The sequence below is a fragment of the Lepidochelys kempii genome, chromosome 1, assembly GCF_965140285.1.
Source record: "Lepidochelys kempii isolate rLepKem1 chromosome 1, rLepKem1.hap1, whole genome shotgun sequence".
Lineage (NCBI taxonomy): Eukaryota > Metazoa > Chordata > Testudines > Cheloniidae > Lepidochelys > Lepidochelys kempii.
Window position 1 is genome coordinate 22,219,145 of NC_136380.1, and position 20,979 is coordinate 22,240,123.

At 42.8% G+C, this 20,979-nt stretch overlaps 1 protein-coding gene across 10 annotated transcripts in view; it reads right to left on the bottom strand.

Moving 5' to 3' along the window:
* DLG2 (discs large MAGUK scaffold protein 2) overlaps positions 1-20,979 on the bottom strand; it is a 1,468,504-nt gene that overhangs the window by 873,384 nt on the left and 574,141 nt on the right. The gene's annotated exons all lie outside the window — the stretch shown is intronic.

Below are 20,979 nucleotides of genomic sequence, written 5' to 3' on the forward strand. Positions count from 1 at the left end.
TGTGAAAAAGGCTGCAAAACACCAAGTCTCTGGACCGCATCGACATACAGAAAGCCTTATAAGCCAGTCACTGTCAAAGCCAGTTTTAGAAGAACTTAAGGACACTATTAAGAATGCTGGAGACACAAAACAGTTTATGCATCAAACATACCTGTTTAAGCAAGAGATACCACAAACTGGAGGCCAATGTTAACCAATGAAAATGCACTTAACCATGAAGAAACCGCAAGAAACTCAACTGACTCATTAGAAGCATGGAGGTACAACAGTAAATGACTCCGCAGTTGAAAAAAAGAGAAGAACTGTCTCACCACATTAAAACCATTTTACACATGGCTTAGGAATGCACCAATGCAAATGGGTGGAAAGTCACTGCGTATGTTATCTTGATGTCAGTAGTAGGCCGGTAGATGCATTTCTAGATATCCTGGTTACAGAAGACACACCGGCTGCATCTGTAGATTGGACCCCAAATAGATGGCTGCTCACGTATTCAATGGAGCTGCAAACTTCTCTGAAGACATGTGGAGTACTAGCTTAGCTTCGGGGGGGGGGGGGGATGACACTACCCTAATCTCTCCTATGCAGAGGCCATCTACTCCAACTAGCAGTAGTATGAGCTGCACAATCTTCAAAATACATTTAAAAAGCCATAAATGTAATGTATTAATTCTACTCTTTTTTTCAGTAAGAGTCCAAAGAGATTGAAAGTCTTGGGAAAAAACAGAAGATACACTGGGACTGAAGTTCAAATTAGTCCAACCTCATGAGTGATCCTTGGCAGTTGTTTTAAAATTACTGCCACTGTTATTACTGGCTTTGGAAAGCATCTACCAAGATCGGATGGATCAAGTAGTGAGGCTGGTGGACCACTTTTCTACTATGTTCAGAGAAGACAAGCACTATTCTCTCTCGTATGTCTACTGTTGAAACCAGTTGGGTCATTAAACAATGCCACCCAGGCATCTCCTACAACAGTAGTAGTTCTTTGCCCAGCAATAGAAGCGACACTTGGATCAGAGAGATATTCACTGAAAACATACTGGAAGAAGCAAAGACTTCAGTCCAGAAATTTACTAATGAAGGCACTTGTATTTAATCCTTAAACGAACAGGACAAGTAGTGTTTGGTAAGCCAGCTGAAAAAGTACACATACTTGATTCTTACAAATCTACTATGATTTCTGGATTCTACTCAACCTCTACATAGCTTTTACAGATGCCTGTCTTATATAAACACCAACAGTTGAGTGGAGTGAGGCACTACCAGCAACAGGGCTGCCATGTGATGACAGAATAGATAATTTGAACACAGAGTGGAATATCATATGATGAATGAATGAAAGAAGATTTGACCTCAACTTCTTTATCACTAGTGGTTCAACCTGATCTTTGTGCTATGTTTTCTGGGATGAAAGAAGTAGGAATTTATCTGTTGCTACTTCAGTCACGGTAGCTCCTGTTGAGCATTCTTTTTCATCATTGAATAGAATTTTGTGTTCTGAAAGAAGTCGGCTTCTGTCCAGTCATGTGAATGAACATCTTAGTTGAAGGACTGGAAGTACCAGACATACAAGAAGCCACCAAAGATGAACACATTGAATTAGAGAAGTTCATTAACAGAGTTGTGCAGAATTAGAACAAAAAACCGAGAAGGATATAGGTGTAGTGCTTCAAAGACTTGAGTAGCCAACTTTAATTTGTGTAATGATTTTAAAGCATTAGTTAAATCTAATAAAATGGTCATGAAACATTTTTCAGTTTTTACTAAGGGGTCATACAGTCCACCTTTGTCCTTAGGATCTCACCCCTTGGCCCTTACTCCCCTGTCAATTCAAACACCTCTCCCCCCCTCCCCAATTTCAATTCTGGGGAAAACCCTGCCAAGGAGTTTACAATCCAAGTACAAGACAAGAGATCACAGATGGATACAGACAGACTGGGGAAGGAAACAGTGAGACAATGGTGGTCAGAACACTAGCAGCATTCCCACCACACCAATGGCACGTCTGTTATGTTTTTTTGTAGGTCTATGGCAAAGGAGTGTTTTAAGGAGTGATATGGAGGATGAAGCAGCTTTGTGGACGTTTATGGGGAGTACCTCCCAAATGGGAGAGGCAGCATGGAGAAAAAGTTAAAGGTGCATGTTTGAAAGCTTAATAAGTGGGAGATGGATTTGAGATACCAGTTTTCCATATATTTTGAATAACTTGCTACTCTGAAACTTGTTAACTAATGTGAACTGTAATAACAAAAACTGAGTTTATATTTATCTTCTGGTACATTACCTAATAAATCAATTATGATAATAAGTTTAATATATATATTTTTCTGTTTCCATTTTACAAAAGAATTAACACTTGGAATGGAAAACAAGACCAAACAACACACCCACACCCCTTTAGTTCACTGGTCCTGAATTGCATATTGAATTTCTTTTATTAGCAGACTTAAAAAACAAACAACAAAATCCACCACCCCTTCCTCATGGGAAGTCAGACAAAAGTCTCATAACACTATGCCCGTATCAACAGGTGTCATCAATGGCACAAGAACTGATACATGCTAATCCATTCAGAAATGTTTGTCATCCCTACAGTGATAGGTATAGATGTGAAGGGGTCCACTCACCAAAAGCGAGCCTCCTTGTGGCTTGGTCTGGGATTTACCTCTCACCCGGTCTGATGCCCTCTGCCAAAAGTAACTCATGCTGTGACCTCTCCCCCTCTCTTTGAGACTCAGCATGCTCTCTCTTCATATCTAGGGCCCTCCAGCCAGATCACTGTAAAGTTTCTTCCCCCTCCCCAACTTCTGGTGTAAAAAAGACCTAGGCCCCCTCCCATTCCAAGTCTATATCCAGTGCCACTTTCCCAGTGACAGGTAGGGGAACCCAAACCCTCCCACAAGTTCAAGCCCAGTGTCCTTCTGACTAGTAATCCAGGTCTGCTCAGTCTCAGTTGCTGTTTCCCTGGGCTCCTTCCTACTACACCTCTGTCTCCAGGTCTACCACCAGAGCTTCCTCCACTACCTGTGGCTAGTTCATCCCTCTAGACCTCTCATAAGACTCCCTACTTCAGGGCAGGACCCCAGGGCCTACTCTCCCCCTGGATCTCCTCTTTGTCCCTGGCAAACTCCCTTTCCCTATAAGGGGTGATAACAGGTCTCCTCCCTGCAGCTCTCTCCTGCTCTCACTTCTTGGTTTTACAATCCTAGCCCAGCTCCTCCCCCAGTTGGGCTTCATCTGCCATTAGACAATCAATCCCTGGTTCCCCTCCTAGTGCAACATCTACAGTTAATTGGCACCTCCTGGCCTAGAAATCCTGTGTCTTGGAAAGGGGTTAGACTAGGTAACTCTTGCAGTCCCTTCTAACCCTATGGTTCTATGTGGGATGGATACCCTATCACAATAGACATGGGGGAAACTGGACTTTTGGGTTTGCATTTAATTCCATAGGACAAGATCACTGCTGTCAAAAATTAGTATTGAGGAACTAAGTGTACTAATCAAGAATTTTAAGACAGAGTCTAATCCCTGTAACACTAGTGAAAAACTGGGGTAACTGTGCTGAAGTTAGTCTGGATTCACACCCATGTAATAGGAGGTCAGAACCTGGCCCCCTGAGAGCTATTGTAAGTCATTAGGAAGTACTAACCAATTGTACAGATTTTCTATTCAGTGGAAGATATTTTACTTTAATGAGAGTTCTTCATGTACTTAGATTTGCATCAGTTTCTACATTCTTTCTAGATTTATGAAAAATGAACTAATTTCGGGTATGTGTTACAGTTCAGTGTGCACGGATAGAAGTACTTTTACGGTTCAAGGAGCATCTCTTCTCATCCTTGAAATGTCTAAACCATGCAGGAGAAGCTTTTTTTCCCCCATTATTAAGTGACTGATATTTCAAACTGTATTTTTGTTAAAATGCTTGTGCAGCGTTCCAGTGGTGAACAAAATTGTTTGATGATCATAAAGCTTAACTAGTAAAATAAATTGGAGCTAGACAGAGAAAATAAGAGGAGATGCTGTGCCAGCTTCCAGACACACTAGACCCCAGCATCTTATTCCAGACTGGGATAATATTTACGAGTCCTTAAAAAGGACGGTCAAATCCAGTTCTGAACCAGGACTTAGCTACATTTGGGAGCTGTGGTAACTTCTGTGATCTTAAACACTGGCTTCTCACTCAGTTTCGACAGGGATTGTTGTCTTTAATATCACGTGAGTTACCACAGCTCCTCAGGGTCAGGTTCAAAACACAAAAGTAGTTTACCCAGTTTAGATAAATCCTCTGAGGATAAAGGTTAGTTCCCAAAGATATTGGGCCTGATTCTACATGGCCTTACCCCTTACACCTACACCTGTACAGAGCAGACTGAGTGCAAGGTGGGTGGAAAGTCTAATCAAATCAGAAAGGTAGCACTTTACACATCTTTTGTATAAATGTGAATAACTACAAGTAGAAGTCAGTGGAGAAATCAGTCGTTAGAGCATAAAAAAGTGCAATTCTCCTGGCCCCATCCCAATATTCCTCACATAAGAGCCCATTCTGTAGACACTACAGTATGTGAGTAATTTCATTAAATACCTGCCAGATCAGGCCAAAGTTTGGATATCTAAGACTCCCCTTTCCCACGCTCATCTATTTCCTGCTCTGATAATTGACAAACCCTCCACTCCCCCATCACATATTATATCACATAGATAATCTAGTTCAGTGGAGATGGACTGAGGAGCCCTGGGTTCCATTCCCAACTCTACAACAGATTTACTTTGTGACACTGAACAATTCATTTCTGGTGTGCGTTTGTTTCCCCTCCCATCACCACGTGTCTGCTTTGTCTAGTTAGACCAGGGGTGGGCAAACTTTTTGGGCAGAGGGCCACATTTGGGTGGGGAAATTGTATGCAGGGCCAGGGCAGGGGTGTGGTGTGCAGGAACGGGCTCAGGGCAAGGGATTGGGGCAGAGGAGGTGTGCAGAAGTAGTGCAGCAGGGGGCTCAGGGCAGGGAGTTGGGTGCAAGGTGCAGGCACGGGGCTTAGGGCTCTGGCCCGGCACTGCTTACGTAAAGTGGCTCCGGGGTGGCAGCAGTGCGCACCAGAGCCAGGACAGGCTCCCTGCCTGCCTGCCCTGGCCCCACGCCATGCTGCACCGCTCTAGGAAGTGGCCAGAACCATGTCCCTGTGCGGCCCCTGGGGGATGGGGGCAGGCCACAGGGCTCCGCACGCTGCCCTTGCCATGCCTCCAGGTACCTCCCCTGAAGCTCCCATTGGCCGCGGATCCCCGTTCCTGGCCAATGGGAGCTGCGGGGGGCGGTGCCTGGAGGCAAGAGCAATACACAGAGCCCTCTGTCCACCCCTGGGGCCCCAGGGATGTGGTGCAGACCGCTTCTGAGAGCGGTGCGGGGCCTGCGGCACCACAGGGGGCAATCCCGCGGGCCGGATCCAGCCTGTGGGCCATAGTTTGCCCACCCCTGAATTAGACTGTAATTTCTTAGTAAGAGAGAGTCCCTCCCCTATGTTTCTATATAGTACCTAGCACAATGGGGCTGTGATCTTGGTTTGATCTTTAACTGCTACCCGAATATGAAATTTCCAAAATATGCTAGGCTCACTACAATGGATTTTTTTCTGTTAACCTCGGTAGTGCCCATCAACAGATTTAGAGTCAGGTTGTCTACCTACAGGGAAAAGAGAAATCCATTTTTTTAATTCACTACTCCACAGTTGCTACTGAAAGAACTTTGACATTTCAAAGTCAGCATCATGTTATCACTGCAGGACCACACAGGAGAAAATAATGGAATGATAATACAACATCTTTTTTTCTACACCTAAGTTTTTAAGCCAAATAGGCTTGTAAGTGCTCCAGCTACAAAGTTCTTTACAAAGTGGAAACTAGATTTTGAATCAGAATCTTCAAATTTGCAAGTCAGTTAGCCAGTGGTAATGCTTAATGGCCCAATCCTGGAACTGTTAGCACTGGGCGTAGTAGTCACGAGGTCAATTTAAATGGGATTATTTATGGTAAGTACAAAGCCTACTATTTGTGAGATTCAGCCATACATATATTTACAGAGAAGAAGGATTGCAACTGGCGTCTGCTTCTGTTTCCCACTATATCCATCATCTTGATTTCTAGCCTTGCATTGGATTTCCACTCAGTGAAACAGACATTTGTTCACTGTTGCTAGTAAAATGTGTGAACTATAGCATAGCCATAGCCTTAAATGCAACAAAGTATTTTAGAAAGGCTACTATATCTAATGTCACTGGGTTGGGCCAGATGGCTATAGGAGAGTGACAGAAGGCAGATATATTAGCCCCAGGCTAAGTAGGTCCCTTTTCCATGGGTAAGGTAACAGGGAAGGTTCCAGAGCAATCAGGAACCTTCTGGAGACCATTAAGACAGGCTGATTAGAACACCTGCAGCCAATCAAGAAGCTGCTAGAATCAATTAAGGCAGGCTAATCAGGGCACCTGGGTTTTAAAAAGGAGCTCACTTCAGTTTGTGGTGTGCGTGTGAGGAGCTGGGAGCAAGAGGCACTAGGAGGCGAGAGTGAGAAGGCAGACTGTTGGAGGACTGAGGTGTACAAGCATCATCAGACACCAGGAGGAAGGTCCAATGGTGAGGATAAAGCAGATGTTGGGAGGAGGCCATGGGGAAGTAGCCCAGGGAGTTGCTGTCGCACAGCTGTTCCAGGAGGCACTCTAGACAGCTGCATTCCACAGGGCCCTGGGCTGGAACCCGGAGTAGAGGACGGACCCGGGTTCCCCCCAAATCCTGGTCAGACACAGGAGGAGATGACCTGGATTGTGGGTTCAGAAAAACGGCCAAGCTGAGGGCTGCCATGAAGCTCCAAGGCGAGGAAATCTGACAATAAGCACAAGACCCACCAAGGTAGAGCAGGAACTTTGTCACACTAAGTTAAAAGCAATAGATTCCATTTCATAGCATTTAATAGAGTTCAAGGCCAGAAGGGACCCAGATCATTTAGTCTGGCCTCCTGTATACCAGAGGCCACCAGCAAAGCTAGGAGTATAAAACCTCAATCCAACATCAAATATACAGATCATATTTCCACTCTCTTTACATCGATATGAACTGCCAAAGTGCTGAGTGCATACCTATGACTCCTTCAAAAAACAAACAAACAAAGCCACTTCTCAGAACCGCCATAAAAACATCATGTTGCAACATTTTCCCCCCACCTAACAATTTCCAGCAATTTTAGTTGGAAAACAGATGACTAATAGCTAGCCAGCATTTCAGCAATAGCCATCTTCCTTGGGCTTGAAGAACACATCTGCTTTTAAATTAACATTGCACAAATTATTTCGAAAGTATGTAATTGATGTTTATGCCTGTTTATTAAAAATGAAAGTGGGTGGGGGGGGACAATTTAAAAGCAATATCCTTTGTAGGCATCAATAATATATAAATAACTAATAAGGCATCACCAGAACAAGAGTGTTTCCAAGTTTTTTTTCCCCGTTACTGACATTGCTCCCCATCAGTTTCAGATACCAGTTTAAGGTCTTGATCCATTCTGAAGATTAGGACCAAACTTCAGCTACATCAAAGACTGGAGTTTGATCTATGAACCACCAAGACAGTTGCACTTCTCTGGGACCCCGACAATGCACATTACAAATCTCAGCAAAAATGCATGAGATGGGGACAAACCATTCCCAGCGGAGAATATACGCCACTCCATCTCAGCTATAAAACAAGCTTTCAGAGGAAATCAGGGGACCCCAGAGTCTAACCATCTTTTGGAAATGCTGCACAACCTTCTTTGAAAGGGACTTGCCACCACAGCAAGAATGGCACAACACTAACACCCTCATCTACCCAAACAAGAATTCCCCCCGCCCAACACACATTTGAAACAAACCAATCAACTCACCTGTCCCTCCCAAAGAAAGTTAAGATATATAAAAGTAAAAATAAAACAAAAAACACACACTCAAGTAAAGCCAGAGATGCCATTAAGTCCACAAGGGACTTTTCAATTAACAACTGTATTGCTTGCATCACAAAAAGACACTGTACAATATATTTCAATTCCTGTAACTGCAATGATTTGGCTGCCTTATCTATAAGAACCAATGTAGAGTAATTTACAATGCTAATCTACTGATCTTATGGTTTTATATTGGTACCAGTCACCAGAATATATGAGTGCTACTGATTTTTGCGGAAGACAATTGCATTCTATTGCTTACGCACACATTTACGAAGTAATCTGTTTTACTCCGTTTTATTAAATTAATTGAATGAGCTGGGATACAAAATGATGAGCCACTTTGACAAGCTACTGTTTTCCAGCCAGACCCCAATGTAAGCCCTTTAATTGTCTTAGGCAAGAACAACAAAACCCATTTAATTACTAGGTTAAAAATGTATGTAGAGCTATCTATTCCTTTCAGAATTTAATTCATTCTTATCACCTGCTTTAAAAAAAATTATTCAACAACACGTTGTTGTAAAGTCCAACGATGGTCTTTAAGATACAGATTGGCTGAATGGAACAAAAATTCAGAAGAACAGATGGGTTCAGCTACTGTTAAATTCAGAATGGTTTCCAAGAACATTTTGTATGTAGCAATAAATATCCACAGACACAGAGTTTCCCCAGTAGTTAAAAATTGAGAAACACACAAACTAAGTGAACACTTCCAAGCGTCTGCTCATTGAAGCATCCTACACACTAGCCATGTCTGCACCAGAAAAATTGCCTGTTGCTGACAATGGGTGTCAGCAATGGATGCAATTAAAGCCATGCTGAACACAATTTAACAAGTAGGCAGGTTTAAGCTGGGGTCTCTGAAAGAGTCCTGACAGGCTTGGTTCTAGGCTATGCCTCCAGGTAAATCACCATTTCTGCTGTACTGATTGCCGACAGCCATTGTCAGCAATGGATAATTATACTCTGTGTGTCATTGTACCCCATATTCTTCAGTGATGATATGATAATAGCATAATTATGATGTATTTCATGCAAGACAGGTCATGTAAGAGGTCATTGGAAAAGTTATGATTTGCTAAAGGATTATCCTATTTGTATGCATGTATCATTTTTCAGAGGGGTAACCGTGTTAGTCCGTATCCACAAAAACGAGGAGTCTGGTGGCACTTTAAAGACTAACCGATATATTTGGGCATAAGCTTTCATGGGTAAAAAGCCCACTTCTTCAGATAAGCTTTCGTGGGTAAAAAGGGTATCTGAAGAAGTGGGCTTTTTACCCACGAAAGCTTATGCCCAAATAAATCGGTTAGTCTTTAAGGTGCCACCAGACTCCTCACTTTTTTTTTTTTGGTATCTGAAAGTTATATACTGACTATGTATCATCTGTACTTCAAATGTAGTTACACCTGGGTAACGCCCACAAGACAAGATGCTTTCAGTCTAAACAGCTGGTTGGGAAGAGCCTATTGAAGGCAATGAGCCATTAGGGGAAACAATAGGCCTTCGATGAAGCTTATCTTCCACCTAGTGAGCCTTCCTGAGAACACTCCAGACAGTCTGTAAGTAATGGCTGCTATGACTATACAAGGACATATGTCCAGGACACGTCTCTGGACTCCATCTTGGGATGTCAGTATTTTTCTGGAAACCGGTCTGGGAACCAAGTTTTGAAACAAAGGGTTCCCGCAGTATGCTAAAGCTGAAAAAGACAGGGAGTGACATCATGTGTGGCTCTTCACTCCCCCACAAGAAGACTCCTGTAAACACCTGAGTAACAAAGACTGAACTGGGGGAAGTGGTAGACCCAGGCTAAAGGGATTTCTAGCCTGTCTATGAAAGACCTGGGGATTCCAAGCTGTAAAGCAAGTGCAGCTTGCCCTTTAAGAATCTGCAGCCTGCCTGTACCATCAGTTTGGACATGAATTAGCAGTTTCTCATCCTATCTAGTATATTAAGCTTAGGTTTGCATTTTTGTTTATTTACTAGGTAATCTGCTTTGATCTGTTTGATATCACTTAAAATGTATCTTTTTCAGTCAATAAATGTATTTTATGTTTTAATCTAAACCAGTGAGTTTAGAGTGAAGTGTCTGGAAATCTTAGCTCAAGAGGCAGGGGCTGTTGCATATTCCTCTCCACGTAGAGCGGGAAGCGAACTGGATAATAAATTCATGCTGGCTAGGGTTTGGACCAGGGCAGGATGTTACCGCTCGAGGGTCATAGGCTGGGAAGCTGGTGGTTATTTTGGGCTTTGGCCTTTCTACTGTTGGTTCATGCAGTGGCTGGTCAGAGAGCCTGCATATAACTGCAGGTGGGTGTGTCCCTACCTGTGTGAAGGCTGGTGGAAGTGTAGGACCAGGAGCGGGTCTGCAGCATGTCACAGCAGCACAGGGAGAGAGGGAGCGCAGGCTGGTAGGTCAGAGGGCTCAATGGTACCCAGTTACAGGTGGCACCCTGGGAAGAACCAGTCACGCTTGGGTAAACAAGACTATTGTGGGCCCTCACTATAGCGCTTCTGGTCAGCAGTGGCAAGAAGTGTAAGCTATGTTGGCAGGAGAGTGTCTTGTGCTGGTGTGGACAGCACGGAACTTGTGTCACTCGGGGGAGGGAGCTTTTTCACACCCTTGAGTGAGGTACATTAGATCACCTTAAGCAGTAGCATAGGCTTGCTCTAAGATTTGTGGCAGCCTCAGAAGCTCCTGACTTATGGCTCTGAGTTACTGAAATAAGTGTAGAGATCCCAAAGGCACAGGGTAGCAAGCAGCTGTCTAGAAAACTGACCCTGCTTCATTGTCTGGGATCCAAAAAGAATGGCTAGGTTAAGTGGCAGAAAACACTAATGGCAAGTCTACACTACAAAATTAAGTTGATTTAAGTACATCAATGTACAGCCACTGCAGTAATTAAGTCAGTTTTGCAAGGCCACACTAGCTCCTTCTGTCAGCAGTGCGCGACCTCACCAGCAGCACTTGCACTGATTTAACTGGCAGCGTGCGGCACTGTTGATGATGGGAGGGGGGGAGGGATAGCTCAGTGGTTTGAGCATTGGCCTCCTAAACCCAGGGTTGTGAGTTCAATCCTTGAGGGGGCCATTTGGGATCTGGGACAAAAATTGGGGATTGGTCCTGCTTTGAGCAGGGGGTTGGACTAGACGAGCTCCTGAGGTCTCTTCTAACCCTGATATTCTATGATTTTATGGTGCCCTAACTATGGATGCATTCTGCTGACAGAGGAAGCAAGTGTGAACATGCAATACAGATTTTTATTATATCACTTTGAGTGTCAACATGTCACTACCCAGGAAAGCTGGACTTAGTGATAATTGGTTGCTATACACCAAAGATCAAAAGATTCTGTTTGCTTTCAGTACCAAGAGGTCAGTCACTTATCCAGGTCAATTTGTACCTCAGATCTCACACCAGAGACAACGTTTGTAGCCAATCCTATAGCAAAACAACTAGGAAAAAGAAATGGTTCCCAGAGATGAAAGAATTGTGGGAATCTGTCAGCACTGAATGTATTTTAGGGCTAACTGGGGTTGACCATTGAAATCCCTGCTTCTGTTTTGTCACTCCAGCCCTGTGAATCCAAACAGGGAAATAGATGAAATTTCAGAATTCAAGCTGATTGGACAAGCCCTTTTGCAGGTAGTCTTTTCCTGGGCGTGCAGGAGGCAATTAGCAAAGTCTTTGTATTGTGGTGTCCCACAATGGCCCATTTAGTTTTGATAGTCCTTCGTGATGAGCAAGAGGTAAGACCTTTCATAAGGATTTAGATTTTGTACTAGGTAGAGTTTTCTTCTTGTTTGTTGAGTTACACACTTCAGAATGAAATAGCAAAACACTTGAGTATTATCTTATAGCAGTGGTTCCCAAACTTGTTCCATTGCTGGTGGGCCAGGGCTGTTTGTTTACCTGCCGCGTCTGAAGATTCGGCCGATCGCGACTCCCAGTGGTCGCGGTTCGCTGCTCCAGGCCAATGGGAGCTGCTGGAAGCAGCATGGGCTGAGGGACATACTGGCCACCGCTTCCAGCTGCTCCCATTGGCCTGGAGCAGCGAACCCCCATCAGCCGAACCTGCTGACGCAGCAGGTAAACAAACTGGCAGAACAGGTGGCGGAACAAGTTTGGGAACCACTGTTTTATGGCATGGGACACAGACATTACAAATAGTATTAGTACATGTAGCAATTCACAAGTATTTCATAAAGTCTAAACACACTGATATAAATTCAATACCCATCTTAACCATACTAACACACAGCTGACTGGTTTCCATCAATGATTTTGTCAGTGCTCAGTTGAGGCATAAAAATCTTGACACAAGCTGGCACCTGGTTTCTCAGCATCACACTGGGTATTTTGGGCAGGGGAGTAAGGGGAGCACATGCTGGGAACAGCAAGTCCCTCAGGCACTGTGGAAGGACTCACTCCAGACAAGTTTGCCCTACTGCTTAGCTACTGGAATCGCACAAAAACAACAAGGAGTCCGGTGGCACCTTAAAGACTAAGATTTATTTGAGCATAAGCTTTTGTGGGTAAAAACCTCATTTCTTCAGATGCATGGAGTGAAAATTACAGATGCAGACAAATATGACACATAAAGAGAAGGGAGTTACCTCACAAGTGGAGAGCCAAGTGCTGACAGGGCCCATTCAATCAGAATGGATGTAGTCCACTCCCAACAATAGATGAGGAGGTGTGATCCCCAGCAGAAGTGCAATAGTTATCCAATCCCCTCCCAAAACTAAAAACCCAACTAACTGTTCAGCTCTGTCCAGGGTGAAATTAACTCTGCCACGTTAAGTGCTGGCACCAATAGGATATGGTGTAATTTAATATAACACAAAATAATAGCCTGTGTTTGAAAACAATTGGGCTTGTTTGAAAAATGATTGCCATATGTCAGCATATTGGTAGCTTGTGGAATTCATAACTGCAGGGTGTCAGTGGCACAAGCGTAGCTAGATCAATTCTATGACAAAAATCATGGGGTATTCAGAGTTCACAATTCAAGATTAACACACCACCAGTCAGACAGAAATTCACAACTCACACTGCAGTATACTATAGCTGTTACTGGGCTAGGGAAACAGCCAATATGAGGCCACTGCTGGAGACAAAATTCCTGGTCTGATGGACTAATTGTCTGATTTTAGTACATCAGGTCCAAAAGTCCGACTATGATCACGTTAATAAAAAGATCCCATTATACACACATATACACACACAAGATCCAGCCAGGGCAACCTTAACTCCAAGTTTTCTCGTTTCATAAAATTAAAATATCACGTACCTAATGTTACAATTAATTATATGCTAAAAGTAAATTAATGTGTTAAACTGAATTATAGTGCCTAAATAAATGCTACTTGATGGCTTCATGGTGTAGCCCAAATAAAATAAGTTAGGCCAAATTTTTCGAAGACTGGGTTCCTCCACTTAGACTCCTAAAAGCAGGTTTAGGCATCTAAATATAAATATTTTCGGAAGTGCGGACCCACAAATACCATCGATTTTAATAACTGAATGGGCATGGAGGATAGCCTCCTTTCATGCACAAAGGTTGATGGGCCTTGCAAGGATACTTTAACGTCATCATAGTCAATGCAGTTTACCAGTTTAGTAGGTAAAGGTGACTTTTGTTTCCAGTGCTGTCTACCTAACACCTTTTTCTAGTGCAAAATACACTTTAAAAAAATTGGTAACAAGCTTTCCTTCACATTTGAAAAAGTTCTTTATTTCCTCTAGAGATGCAGACCTTGTCAAGGACTCTGCATTCACAAATGCCACTTACAGTCTTTGGGGGGTAGTGGGGAAGAGAGGACTGTATGTATCATTGATCCAACTGCAACAACAGTGCTGAGCATGGTAGTTTTAAGTTTTATCTGATGGGCATTATAGTGTGCATTAGTATTGCTGACAGACCATGGGCTTTCTGAGGCAACGGACGTCCTTTAAACTCTTATCGGATAGGCCACTGCTGGTAGGGGACTTCATTTCGAGTGTTCCAATGTGCAGCACAGAAGAACCCCTCCCTAAAATGACACCATTTAACAAATGTTAAATTATAATTGTATAATTAGAACTCAACTGTTTGGGTTATGTAAGAGGTGCTGTGGGCGTATAGGCTTAGACTGAGATACAGTAATTAAATCATGCCTATTAGCATATTTCCCTTAAAGTGATAATCAGTCTTCTTATTTTTAGTAGTGGGGAAGAGGAAGGCTACAAACTGGGCGGGGGGGTGGGATGGGGAGGGGAGGGCGGAAGAGAGAGAAATCTTAAAAGGGCTCTTTGGAACTGTTAGAGCAAACCTACATTTGTTCTATTCCCACTACTGTCAATGACTGGGCTGTAATAATATTTTGCTCTTCCAGTAGATACCCTGGTTAATGCAGTTGTCAAAAGCTGCATCCCTGCACCCTGGTAATTCTGCTAATCAGTTTTCTAATGAGTTCAGAAAAAGCAATCGTTGGCAAGCATCAGTCACAAAAACTAAAAACTGGACCAGATAGTTGCATTAAAACAAACGATACTTTGCATGTATATTTAGTACCAGGCCACACAGTCAAAGCCAAAACTAAAATCTCTGACAGAGCAAAGAACAGAACACAGGTCTCCTAACTCCAACCCCATTCCAGTGCTTTAACCTCTCCTTGAGGAAATGGTTAATCTGGAATTTTATATAGGAAAGATTGGACGAGTCACACATCATTGCTTAAATCATTTTTGAAGGTAAAACAAAACAAATAAGACTTTACTAATAATAGGTTGAACACCACGATCAGCAGCTATATTGTTCCTGAGTATCCAATTGAGTCCTTGACAAATAGAGTGCATGCACATGGGGACAGGCTTCTTTGTCTGACACTGAAGGCAGATAGGAGACCATTGACTTTTCAGAATTTAAACAAAATTCACAGCTCTCTACAGAAGAGGATCCAATTAGTATAGAAAGGGCATACCAAATCCTCAGTAAAAAGAGCCTGTTCTACTTTCTCCTCCGCTTATGATTTCATTCCAAGCTTTCTAGTTTAAGGGATACAAAGAGAGATGTACAGTTTCTCAGGTGGAAAAGGGAAAAAAGTCACACAATGTAAGGTAAGCTAAGTTTCCCCCCCACTCTTTCCCCAGGTTTAGATCCCAGACCTGTAAGGAAGAATGTGACTCCTTTTTTCTACTTAAGTGAGCTATTTTGAGGAATTTGAACTGACACCAAGTATATACATCTCGTTTCTGGCATAACCAAAGTCTCTCTTAGTAAATGAAGTCCTGCTTCCTAGTGGTCTGTATTTAAAACTGTCACCAAATGAAGATTTGTGGATAAAAAGGTCCTTACTAGAGCTTCCCTCCTCAGGGTTTGTTTGCACTGAAGTGAGAGTAGAGAGGAAAACGGGGAGACCCCAGCTGGGACCTGAAGGTCAGCAATTCCAGTTTTGCCTCCCTATCTCAAAGGGATTCAGCCTCTGCCTTGTACATGCCAGACAAGACAACCCACCTACACTTTCAAGACAACCCACCTACACTTTTCCAATCTCAAGTGCTGTCACAGCTCAAGTCAGTGTTGCCCAAAATTTGGTAAAAGTCATCAATACTTCAAACAAAAAACAAAACACACACACACAAACATTCAAACAAGAGAAAAAAATACTGCAATCACCATGGTCTTCGGGGGGAAAAAAAAACAACAAAGAAATCCCCACACCTTGTGTCACTAGCATTTATCATGTTAGTATCATTTCTTGGTACTAAAGTGAGACCCTTTACATGGGATTGCATTTTAAATACCCCTTTAGCGTAGAAGCACATGTGCAAGTTGGGGACAGATACCAAATCACCATGTCATTAAGCAGTCAAGTGTGAACCAAGTAGCAAGCTGCTCAAGACTCCTATTTTCATCAGCTATGGAGACAAGGCAAAGAAGTTATCTGCAACCAAAACAATGATCAAAACAGCTGCAGTCAGTAGAACAAACTGCAAAAACACTATTCACCATCCAAGCAAGACTGGTCACTTCCATCTAGGAAGCAACTAAGTCAGGATAGCCGGCAAGACGAATATAGGCATATGTTTTCCTCTTACTCATTTCTACCTGCTGTAAATTTACTTGTCCAGGCAAAAGATGATGGTGGAGAAAATAACCTTTTACTGATAAGCAATATGAAGGTAAGTATTCTTTTTCTATTTGATAGAAATCTACAACTTTTCTCTTCTCCTTCTCAAGCTAGAGGGCAAATGAAAGGCATTTGAAAGAAAATTGTAACAAAAAGTTAGAGTTCAGTTTCTCGACTTCATCCCAACTTCCAGTGCTCAGCACTTCCACTATTTACTGAAAATAAGTAGAAAAGTACACTACGCCCCATCTTTTTACGCTCACCAGCTAATCAGTAAGTATTGTGATGGACATCTGAACTACCTTAATCCTCTAACCATCCTACTAACTTTTAAACACCATTAGATCTACATTGTTTGCGACGTCTGAAATTCTAGTACTTGAGAAGATATACATTAAGAGACATGGAAAGTATATCCATTCTGTAAGTAACAAAAAGGCATTTAAAAAGAGAGATGCCTGATTTTCAGTTAATGAAACCCAAACAAAGTTTTCTGATTTAATTTGATAACAAACTCTGATCTTTTTGACTACAAGAGAACTATTCTTCATCAGTCATTCCTCATCATTTAACTCTCTCCTTGGCAAGTTCTGTGCTGTTTTTCCAGTCCTTTAATCCAGCAAGACTCCCACAGAAATCAATGGAAGTTTCACAGGATTAAGGACAATGAAACGCAGTCTCTCCTCCCAGTCCTCAGCTCTCTGTTTGTTTTCATTTCAGGGAATATCAATTAAGTCAAGTTCTAGATCTTCTTAGAACAAACAAAAAAACCCAAAACTATCAGGCAAGACTAATTTGTTATAGAAGGGCTAGAAAACAAGTTTAGAATCATAGAATATCAGGGTTGGAAGGGACCCCAGAAGGTCATCTAGTCCAACCCCCTGCTCGAAGCAGGACCAATTCCCAGTTAAATCATCCCAGCCAGGGCTTTGTCAAGCCTGACCTTAAAAACCTCTAAGGAAGGAGATTCTACCACCTCCCTAGGTAACGCATTCCAGTGTTTCACCACCCTCTTAGTGAAAAAGTTTTTCCTAATATCCAATCTAAACCTCCCCCACTGCAACTTGAAACCATTACTCCTCGTTCTGTCATCTGCTACCATTGAGAACAATCTAGAGCCATCCTCTTTGGAACCCCCTTTCAGGTAGTTGAAAGCAGCTATCAAATCCCCCCTCATTCTTCTCTTCTGCAGACTAAACAATCCCAGTTCCCTCAGCCTCTCCTCAGAAGTCATGTGTTCCAGACCCCTAATCATTTTTGTTGCCCTTTGCTGGACTCTCTCCAATTTATCCACATCCTCCTTGTAGTGTGGGGCCCAAAACTGGACACAGTACTCCAGATGAGGCCTCACCAGTGTCGAATAGAGGGGAACGATCACGTCCCTCGATCTGCTCGCTATGCCCCTACTTATACATCCCAAAATGCCATTGGCCTTCTTGGCAACAAGGGCACACTGCTGACTCATATCCAGCTTCTCATCCACTGTCACCCCTAGGTCCTTTTCCGCAGAACTGCTGCCTAGCCATTCGACCCCTAGTCTGTAGCGGTGCATTGGATTCTTCCGTCCTAAGTGCAGGACCCTGCACTTATCCTTATTGAACCTCATCAGATTTCTTTTGGCCCAATCCTCCAATTTGTCTAGGTCCTTCTGTATCCTATCCCTCCCCTCCAGCGTATCTACCACTCCTCCCAGTTTAGTATCATCCGCAAATTTGCTGAGAGTGCAATCTACACCATCCTCCAGATCATTTATGAAGATATTGAACAAAACCGGCCCCAGGACCGACCCTTGGGGCACTCCACTTGATACCGGCTTCCAACTAGACATGGAGCCATTGATCACTACCCGTTGAACCCGACAATCTAGCCAGCTTTCTACCCACCTTATAGTGCATTCATCCAGCCCATACTTCCTTAACTTGCTGACAAGAATACTGTGGGAGACCGTGTCAAAAGCTTTGCTAAAGTCTAGAAACAATACATCCACTGCTTTCCCTTCATCCACAGAACCAGTAATCTCATCATAAAAGGCGATTAGATTAGTCAGGCATGACCTTCCCTTGGTGAATCCATGCTGGCTGTTTGTGTTTGTTTGTGTTATTGTTCAATCATACACCATCCAAGGTAATATTTGCCTTCTCAATCTTTATCCAGAAAGAAATTTCAGACCTTTCAAGATCCATAGGTGCTACACATGCCTATCAATATGTGGTATGCCTCATCTAGTGCATTAAATGCCTACGTGGGTGAAACCAGACGATCACTACACTCGTGAAAGTACTTATACAGAAAAATGCTAAAGAGACAAAAATGCCATATCACCTGTGGGCGAACACTTCACAAAGGAACCTTCTGACCTCAGTGCTCATCCTCAAACCTGTACAACACCTTCAAAAAGTAAGCCTGGAAGCTTAAATTCATAACTTTGCTAGACACTAAAAATCTAACCCACTTTTTTGGCCTACGCAGAGTTGTCCTTAACAGATTCTGGACTGGGCAAGGTTCTTTGTGCAGCCAACCAGCACTGCTGGGGCCTTCAAGATAATCCAAATTGCTGCAGCAGTGCAGATCAAACAACGATACACATTGTGAAGGAGTGCTCACTAACCAAATTCAGCGATGGGCTCTGCTAGCTCTACTTGGCCACTGAGAAAGCTATTGCTTGGCAAATATGCAAACACTAAATAAATAAATGGGCCACTTCACTTGGAATGGTCACTCACAGTGTGTGTCAACTGCTTACGTTAAACGTGTTCCACTTTGTATGTAGTTGACACTTTCAGTACCTTTTCCAGACCTGAAGAGCTTTGTGCAGCTCAAAAGCTAAGTTGGTCCAATAAGAGAGAGTACCTCACTTACCTGGTCTCACAAACTTGTCTGATGTTCCCAAATATCATGTTAAACCAACACTTCTATTGACTTCCCCCTTACCAACTTTTCTGTTTAAAATTACGCCATGATTTTCCTCATGTAAGTAACAGGGCAACACTGAGCCAAGCAATATCAGGTGCACTCTTTGTAATACTACTAGTTTTAACTTCTACAGGGCCTCGAATCACTAATTATCATAATGATAAAAATGTGAATATTGCCACCATACAGGTCAAGCGGGGAGTTTCATGTGGGTCTCCCACCCACATTCTGCTTCACCCAGGGACTAAGAGTGAGTCTGAAATGGGAAGCAGTAGCATGGAAGAAGGCATAAAGATTGGTGTGAGAAGGAAAATGAAGGGAGTAGTTAGGCAGAGCACATGAGCCGAGTAGAGGGAGCACTGGGAGGAAGATTAGCAGAATTATGTAGAGCCTTTAACTCCATTTGATAGATTGAGAATCAAATGCATGAAGGTGAAATCCTGGGTCCCTGGAATTCATTAGCAAAACTCCCATTAACTTCAGCATGGCCAGGATTTCACCCAATGGGACTTTCCCAAGTTCTCATAATGGATTAGTGGCAGACCTGGGAATGCCACCTAGAACTTTTAACGTCCATGCCTTTTCTCTAGACTACTCATTCTTCTATTTTAGATTGAAAGTTCGTCAGGCCAGGGACATCACTTTTTAAAGTTTGTTTTGCTGAGTGTATTGTTGGATATTAAATACATCAATATTATCTTGCAAACGCTCTTACACGTTTCAAACAGCAGTATGACAAAGCACGCTACGCAATTTTTAATGCACGGTAGCAAGGTCCAAGTGGTGACTTAGTGCGTACATGCTAGAGCTTGCCACACACTAGTTCTCTGTATAGAGAAGCCCTATGTTGCTCAGGAATGGAATCTATATTTCATAAAAATAAAACTGTTCAAGTTGTGTCAGAGTAATTCCCCAGTTAATTATTATCCCAAACTACTGTACATGGGAGATATTAGTACCATGTTATAAATAAATTATTTTGCCAATGACCAAGACCATGCTAAGCTTACAATCCAACTTCAGCCATGAGAAGGAAACTGGGAACAACAAGCAGTGCAGAGGGAATAGTGTAAAGATGGACAAGGGTAGCGGTTTTGTTTCTCGGTGGTGAACAATATACTCATAAGGCAAAGTGTCCCATGCTGCAGAGCCCTGAGATACCAGTCCTGCAGTTTACTATGCTTGGACAGACCAGTGGCTTCAATGGGGCTCCACACGGGTGGAGCAGTCCACCTACCTATTGTAAATTGCAGGATCTGGAGCTTAATGTGCAGTTCAAGTGGCACTCTACAGTGGACTGAAGGTTCCCTCTAATGAGCAGGCCCCTGATCCAGTCAGAAGTTGCGCAATGTAATTATTGGTTTAGTTCCTTGCGACAGGTGGATGTTCATGTGCGTCAACTGCCTGTCTGACGTGTCACTGAGTTATTTTTAAGCAAACTTCAAAATAAAAATAAATAAATAAAAAGAGGCCAAGCAGCAGAGTTCTGGAGTGTAGTTCTCCCCTTCAGCCAGGGCGTACAATATACTCGGACATAGTAGCACTACTTGCCCTGGTGCAGATAAAAGCCCATCAAGGCATTTTCACTTCAAACTCTTTTTCCAGGGGTTTATAATTCAACCATGACAATTAGCTGTGGGCAAAGATTGGCATGCAAGGGTTCAGGCCTAGAAGTAAGGGCTTTTAAAGAGCCCCAGAACAAGAGCTTTCAAGTTATATCTGTATTATATACACACTATTTGGAGGGAGGTTAGGGGAGAGATGCCTAGAGCTTGACATTTCCCACCCTAATCCCCACTGCAATGTACTCCTCCCATCCTAGTCGAGGTTTGTATTTTGTTTTTAAAAATTAAAACCAGCACCATTTTGTACTTACATTGCTCTTCTCAGTCAAAGTGCTGTACAAGCAATAACTATTAATCCTTACAACACCCCGTGAGGTAAGTATTAACAACCTAATTTCCCAGATAGAGATGGTA